This window comes from Pelmatolapia mariae, unplaced genomic scaffold (genome assembly GCF_036321145.2).
Source record: "Pelmatolapia mariae isolate MD_Pm_ZW unplaced genomic scaffold, Pm_UMD_F_2 NODE_ptg000817l+_length_31041_cov_1, whole genome shotgun sequence".
In the NCBI taxonomy this organism is placed as follows: Eukaryota; Metazoa; Chordata; class Actinopteri; order Cichliformes; family Cichlidae; genus Pelmatolapia; species Pelmatolapia mariae.
This window is the reverse complement of record NW_027052494.1, coordinates 17,493-24,679: the sequence shown is the minus strand read 5'-3', so window position 1 is coordinate 24,679 and position 7,187 is coordinate 17,493. Positions and strand designations below refer to the sequence as shown.

General features: G+C 41.7%; 1 long non-coding RNA gene across 1 annotated transcript; it reads left to right on the top strand.

Moving 5' to 3' along the window:
• The first annotated feature begins 3,419 nt into the window (after positions 1 to 3,419).
• LOC134623664 (uncharacterized) lies at positions 3,420 to 6,894 on the top strand. The gene is made up of 3 exons (XR_010093418.1): positions 3,420 to 3,561; positions 6,446 to 6,492; positions 6,641 to 6,894. It is a non-coding gene; the product is annotated as an uncharacterized LOC134623664 (long non-coding RNA).
• The last annotated feature ends 293 nt before the right edge of the window (positions 6,895 to 7,187 follow it).

Below are 7,187 nucleotides of genomic sequence, written 5' to 3'. Positions count from 1 at the left end.
TTTCATTTAACCGGGCTAACTCTATTTCTAAAGCAAGAAATGGGTCTGGAATATCTTGTTCCTGGTTGTCCATTTTTTTATTGTTTAACAAAGAATATGTTAAAAAAAATAAAAAATAAATAAAAAATAAAACCTTATTATAAGATGAGCTGAACAAATTCAGCGATCAGCGATACTGCTCAGAGAGCAATGCAAGCAAGCCGGTCTCGTCGTATACGTGTTTGCCTTGTCCTCCTTGTGCTGGCAGACCTGCGGGTCCTCCTAATGGTGCTCCTGCTCCTGTTTCTGAGATACCCTATGAATTTAAGGGTAAGATACAAATCAGTTAGTGATGTTAAATAAAAAAGGCAATAGTTTTTTATAAAATGAGAAAAAAAGAAAAAGCGAGAGTGACTGACCTCGATTGGATCTCAGAGACTGGGGCTGTGGATGTCCCGATGCAGGAGATGATGCGGCAGCTGGGGGAGTGGGGGCGTGTACGGCGAACAGTTCTTGCCTCTGCCGGGCGGTAAGATGGAGGTTTTTCCCCGGGGAGCGCGGGGGATGTGAACCTCCTACGGGGCCTGGGTAGGGTTGGCGGAGAGCAAATCTTGCCTCTCCCGATGGGTCAAATGGAGGTTTTTCCCGGGCGAGCTGGAGCACCGGCGAGGGTGGCTAAAGCGGGGCGAGCGCGCAGAAAGCAACTCGTTTCTGTCGCGGGTTGAGAGACGGATGTTTTTGCCTGTAACTTGCTCTAAAACCAGTGGTGAATCACTTGCTGATCTCGGAAACATAATTATCCAGATCGGATATGTCTGAAAAAAAGTTTTATAAGTTAAAAAAGAGGGTTAATGTTTTGTTTATTTTCCTTGTACAATTAACTGTTAAGAGGGAGAACAAGAATCAAGCAGACCTACCAATTTGATCGAGAGAATCCAAAAGAGAAGAGTCGAACAGGCTTATTTCAGAGTCTAAAAAGAAATAACAAGGAGTATTTAAAAAACAGGAAAAACAGTAAAATATAAGCATTACATGAACAAGAGTAAGAAAAAATGAGGTACCTGAGGAGGCCATGACCGCTGTTATAGTTTAGTGCACTCAAACAGTTTTTAGCTTTGAGTGTTAAATGTGAGCTTTTATATATATTTTAAAAGTGTATTAGAGGTGTTAGAAAACCTATTAGAAAGAACAAAAATGTATTTATAAAGCAAGAGTAACACTTACCGATTGATATGCACACACAGGGAAAAGTGGCGCCAGTTGTTGAGACGGTCCTGAGAAAGGAGTCTTATTGTGAACTCAGTCTGAGCGGCGCCAGTTGTCCACGCTTGCGAAGTCAACTGGTATGTGAGAGGGTGAAGCCAGTCTTAACCTCAGCGGGGGATTATAAAAATCAAAGCTGAGCGCTATTGGCTAACCGGGTGCGAGTGGAGCCGCCCGATTGTTATGTGATTGGCAGCGGGGCAGTTAGGTACACCTAGGAGGCGGGGTTGGGCTGCGGTGCAAATTTTGAACCTAGGCAATGGAGCATTCGCTTGCTGACCCAGGGAACGAACAAGTAGGAAAAACTGTGCTCTGGCTGCAGTTCGATGAGAGTAAGAGCGAGGTAGAACTTAGACTCTGCGCCGAATTTTAGTAAGAGGGCTGGTTTTTTGAAGAAAAAAGACTAAGGGTTTTTTCAGGATTTCCCCTGTTATCGAATATAAGGTTTTGGGTATACGGAGGGGTTCCCTAGAAGTTATTCTAGGGGTTTTTTTGGATAGAAATACGGAGGATTTTTTCAGGATGATTCCTGTTTATTTCCCTAAGGATCGGGGTTTGGGAGCGGGGAGAGAGTTTTATCGAGTAATTCTATGGGGTTTTTTGTGGTGCGTTTTTTTGGGAGAAAATAGTTTTTTATGTTGGGAGCAGCGGTGCGTTTATGCACGGAGTGGGAGCAACGGGGAATGCGAGATTTTTTTGCGATTCTGAGTTTGATTTTAAATCTCCTTGTTCGGATTAAACAAATGTATATAAATTGAAGTAAAGTTTTCCCAAAGGCATACACCCAGTATGTCTAGCCATACTGAACGTTACAAAGCACAAGTTTAACTAAGCACATTTATACTGGTTTAACACATTTTCACACACACAAAAGCACAGTCCCCCGGAGACACAGGCACGATGCCGAGAGAGGCGTGCGCACGGGCGCGCCTAGACACACACGCGCTGACCCACCACCAGAGGGTGTTTTTTAAGCATAAAAAAGTAAAAACTTGATGAAACTTGATGAAACTTGATAAAAATCATATTTTTTATGAATATCATATGTTTATGAATATCATATTTTTATTACTTCCTTTATTACTTTAGTACTTCCTAGGGTCATAAAGTTTTATTTGGGTGCCATAAATCACTCAGTTTGACATAAGGGGTATAATAACCCTCCTGACGGCAGAGTTTCAGCCCACCGAGCTCATGACGTAATTCTGACCGTCCAATTTCGATAGTCGCTCACTTTCAGCCTACTCAGCTTTCAAAGTACACGGCCCACTTAGACCGTGAACGCTGGGTCCTCAGGTGGATGCAGCCTCTGAATTTGGACACCCCCGTTGTTTCTGGCCAGACAATAATTAACTTTTTATTTTTTTCGATAATTAAACACAATAAACACTGTAAAATTCAAGTTTGTTTTTTGTGCATATATATATAAATAAATAAATATATATATATATATATATATATATATATATATATATTTATATATATATATATATATTTATATATATTGGCTGTGTGTGTGTGTATACCACTCATCCCCACCCCAACAGCCCTTTTGAATGTCTCCCTAATTCTGAGATCTCAAGGTTGACTGAAACAGTGTTGAAATATTGTAAATGTAGTAGCTCCTCATGGCACCATGAATATATTTGAACACAACTGTTTCATGTTTTCTTGTCATCATTTCTTCAGACTGAGTGGCTGTAACCTGTCAGACAGAAGCTGTGAAGATCTGTGCTCAGTCCTGAGCTCCCAGTCCTCCCGTCTGACAGAGCTGGACCTGGGTAACAACAACCTGCAGGATCCAGAAGTGAAGCTTCTGTCTGCTGGGATGAAGAGTCAATACTGCAAACTGGAAACGCTGAGGTCAGATCAAGCAATATCGTTTTTTGTTTTTTTTTTGTCATCAATTAACATCATTTAATCAATTTCATTTGGAAAAAAATAACATTTGTGTATGTTTTGTTTTTTTTAAATGAATCCATCCAAGTCACAGTAAACTGCCACATTTGACTTTTGTAACATGAGGCAATAAGGATTCCAGCATGGCCTGAAACAGTGTTGAAATATTGTAAATGTAGTAGCTCCTCATGGCACCATGAATATACTTTAACACAAGTGTTTCATGTCTTGTTATCATTTTTTCAGACTGAGTGGCTGTAACCTGTCAGACAGAAGCTGTGAAACTCTGTGCTCAGTGCTGAGCTCCCAGTCCTCTAGTCTCAGAGAGTTGGACCTGGGTAACAACAACCTGCAGGATTCAGGACTGAAGCTTCTATTTTCTGCAGTGGAAAGTCCAAAGTGTACACTTGGAATTCTCAGGTCAGGATTCAGTTATTTCTGATGATGATTTAAAACCTGAGTCAGGTCGATAAATGGCTTACCCATTTACAACAGACATGACATATATCTAACGCAAAGGTCCTGTGGTTTACCACTCTGATTTTGTAGTAAAACACAGGACCTCTTAATATTTATTGAAGAGAACATATATGTTCAAGTTTCAGCACAAAAATATTAATCAGATTTTTCCCTGAATCATGTGTGTACCCTCCTGGTTGAAGCTCCAGCAGCCTGTATCAGTGAATGTGACTTTAAATGAAATTGCTGCCCCTGTCAGGAAGAGGTCTGAGTGACAAACAAAACAGCAAATATGAGCACTGCATGTGTCTGAGACGACACAGATACAGACCTGAATGAGACACTAACTTTGTCTGTGAGAGATAACTTTTATTATTAAATACACGTCATTTCTCATCTGTGTAGAGAATGTAGAGTTTGACATGCTAATATTACAAAATGCAAAATCACACTGAGTCACAAAGAAATTGTTTTGGAGTATTTATGGTTGAGCTGATGAAATTGTTCAAATAAACCAGTAATTTACACAGAAACAGCACAAGTGAAACTTATTCAGGGGACTTACCACTAAGCTTGTCCTGGTACACCTGTAGACCCCAGCTTCTGTGGACCGGGTGCTTAAGTTCTGTGCTGCTCTGATTTATTGCCCGTGCTGTCTTTCAGTTCAGCTTTGTCGAGCCTCTGGTGGGATTTTTGAATGTCAGACACTTTTTTACATGACCTGTGTAAAAACAAAACAGTAAACACATTAATCTGAAGTAAGACGCACAATTTGAAAAATGGGGCACAAAAAATGTTGCTGCTTTCTGGAAGGTGTGTCTAAGAAGACCCAATGGAGAAAGTGAAGAGGAAAATCAAATATTAAGAAGAAGAAAATGGCAGAGGCAGTTTCTCTTGGACTGCCTGTAGATGGGGCAAGACTCTAGAAGCAGGGATGATTGGAGAAAATGTAAAGAGGCCATATGATGAACCAGGAGATGAATGCTCTGGTATTCTGGGATAGTGGGAGTGAGAGATGCCAGTAAATGATTTCAAGGATAAATTTTAGAGAATAAGAGCTAAGAAACCAAAGCAAGTGGGGAACTAAAAACATGTGGACCAAGGGCGTAGATTTGGCATGGACGGAAGGGACATGTCCCCACCAATATCCAGTGATTATTGAATCGCTGGATATTGAATTGTAATTTTAAATGGTTTTAAATGAGCATCACAGGTGAGGAAACAGTTAGGAAAACTAAAAGGATGTACTGGCAGGAATACTGCGGTACTTTAGGAAGAACTACACCAATTCAGAATGTGTGGAGTACAGTTAAGAACATGAATGCAGACAGGAAACATCAAACTCCTTCATTAAATGCAGCTGGTTGAGTTGAAAACAATGGAGAATGATTCTGTTAAGTTGTTTATTCTTTATAGAAATGGAGCAGAAGGAGTACATGCAGAGCTGGACATGGGCTGTATATACATGCGTGTGTCTGTGCTGTCTATGAGCAGAGAAAACAAAGAGCTTTGATTCTCCCACAATGAGTGAAATATAAATGTAGTTTACATAATACCTTTTAAACAGGTGAAATAATAATGATACCGTTAGCTTCAACAACAACTCCTCTCGACACACGTTAACAGGTCGTGCAATAAACTAATAACCAAAAAGGTCCTGACAGGTAATAAGCCTGTTATTACTGTTATTACTGGCTTCATAAACACACTGATAGAAATGTCCAGTGTATCATAAGCCAGCCAGTCCTGTTACTGCTGTTAACTTCTTCACCAGAAAGTGTCACCATCAGGCTTCAACAGCAGTTCACAGCATTAATAGTATTAATGAGCTCCAGGTAGTATGGATGGGAAAATGTAGAGATGCTGGGCAAACAATCTGATCAAATCCACAGTGGGAATAATTGAAGTGATGAAGGCAGAGAGAACAAAAATGAATCATATTGAAATGTTAAATCAGGAAAATCCTGGAGAGGAGGATAGTTCTAATGTTCAGTTTGTAATGTTTGAATTCAAAGCAGCTCTTAAATGCATAAAAATGACTTCACCTGGGGAGGATCAGGTGTGTTACATCATGATGAAGCAGTTAGAGGATGTTCTGCTGCTCTTCTATAATGGAATATATCAGGAAGTGGGAAAGAAGTGGAGCGACCATGGCTCAGGGGGCTGGGAAGGGCACCTGTAACCGGATTCGGTTCGATCCCCGGCCTATCTGTCCTGGTCGTTGTGTCCTTGGGCAAGACACTTTACCCTACCGCCTACTGGTGTTGGCCAGAGGGGCCGATGGCGCGATATGGCAGCCTCGCTTCTGTCAGTCTGCCCCAGGGCAGCTGTGGCTACAACCGTAGCTTGCCTCCACCAGTGTGTGAATGTGTGTGTGAATGAATAATGGCATTGTAAAGCGCTTTGGGTGCCTTGAAAAGCGCTATATAAATCCAATGCATTATTATTATTATTAAGAACTGTGAAACCAGGGAAAGACCCCACTAAGACCACAGGTTATCGGCCTACAGCTCTAACATCTCATCCAGGGAACGTCATGGAAAGAATGACAGTGGACAGACTGATGTATGTGACGCAAAGAAGGCAGCTGTTTGCACCTTCTTAGCAGGGGGAGGAACACCATGGACCCAGCAGTCTGTTAGAGTCAGAGATAAGGAAAGCTCAGTGCATTAGGAGATGAGGTGTGGTTTGTATTAGCCAAATTACATGATGGAAATGAAAGAGCTTGAAGTTTTATTTGTGAAAATGTTGGACTGTTCCTTTATCAGTGTGTAACAGTGTGTGTATGAGAGCCATGTAATGTCCATGTGTGCATGCTGACTGCTCTGACCCCTCCTCCTTTCAGGGTGGAGCCTGCTGGAGTCCGATGGTTGAGACCAGGTCTGAGGAAGTGTAAGTGTGTTTTTAATGGGATTCATGAAAACAAAGCAGCACACATTCAACCATCTTCATCATGTCAGGAGTCATCATCAAAGTGTCAATCAATGAACAGATGATGGATCAATAACTGCAGCTGGATTGTGTTTGTTCTCTCCATCAGATTCCTGTCAACTCACAATCGACACAAACACAGTGAACACAAAGCTCCAACTGTCTGACAACAACAGGAAGGTGACACATGTGGAGGAGGTTCAGTCATATCCTGATCATCCAGACAGATTTGATGTTCATCAGCTGCTGTGTAGAAATGGTCTGACTGGTCGCTGTTACTGGGAGGTCGAGTGGAGAGGAAGCGTTTATATATCAGTGAGTTACAGAAGCATCAGAAGGAAAGGAGACAGTGATGACTGTTTGTTTGGATGGAATGATCAGTCCTGGAGTCTGTACTGCTCGGATGATGCTCCTCTTTGTGTCTGGCAAAATAAGATAAAAACATCCATCTCCTCCTCCTCCTCCTCCTCCTCTGTCTCTAACAGAGCAGCAGTGTATGTGGACTGTCCTGCTGGCACTCTGTCCTTCTACAGAGTCTCCTCTGACACTCTGATCCACCTCCACACCTTCAACACCACATTCACTCAAACTCTTTATCCTGGGTTTATGGTCTGGTCTCCTGGTTCCTCAGTGTCCCTGTGCTGAGTGTAAAGAGT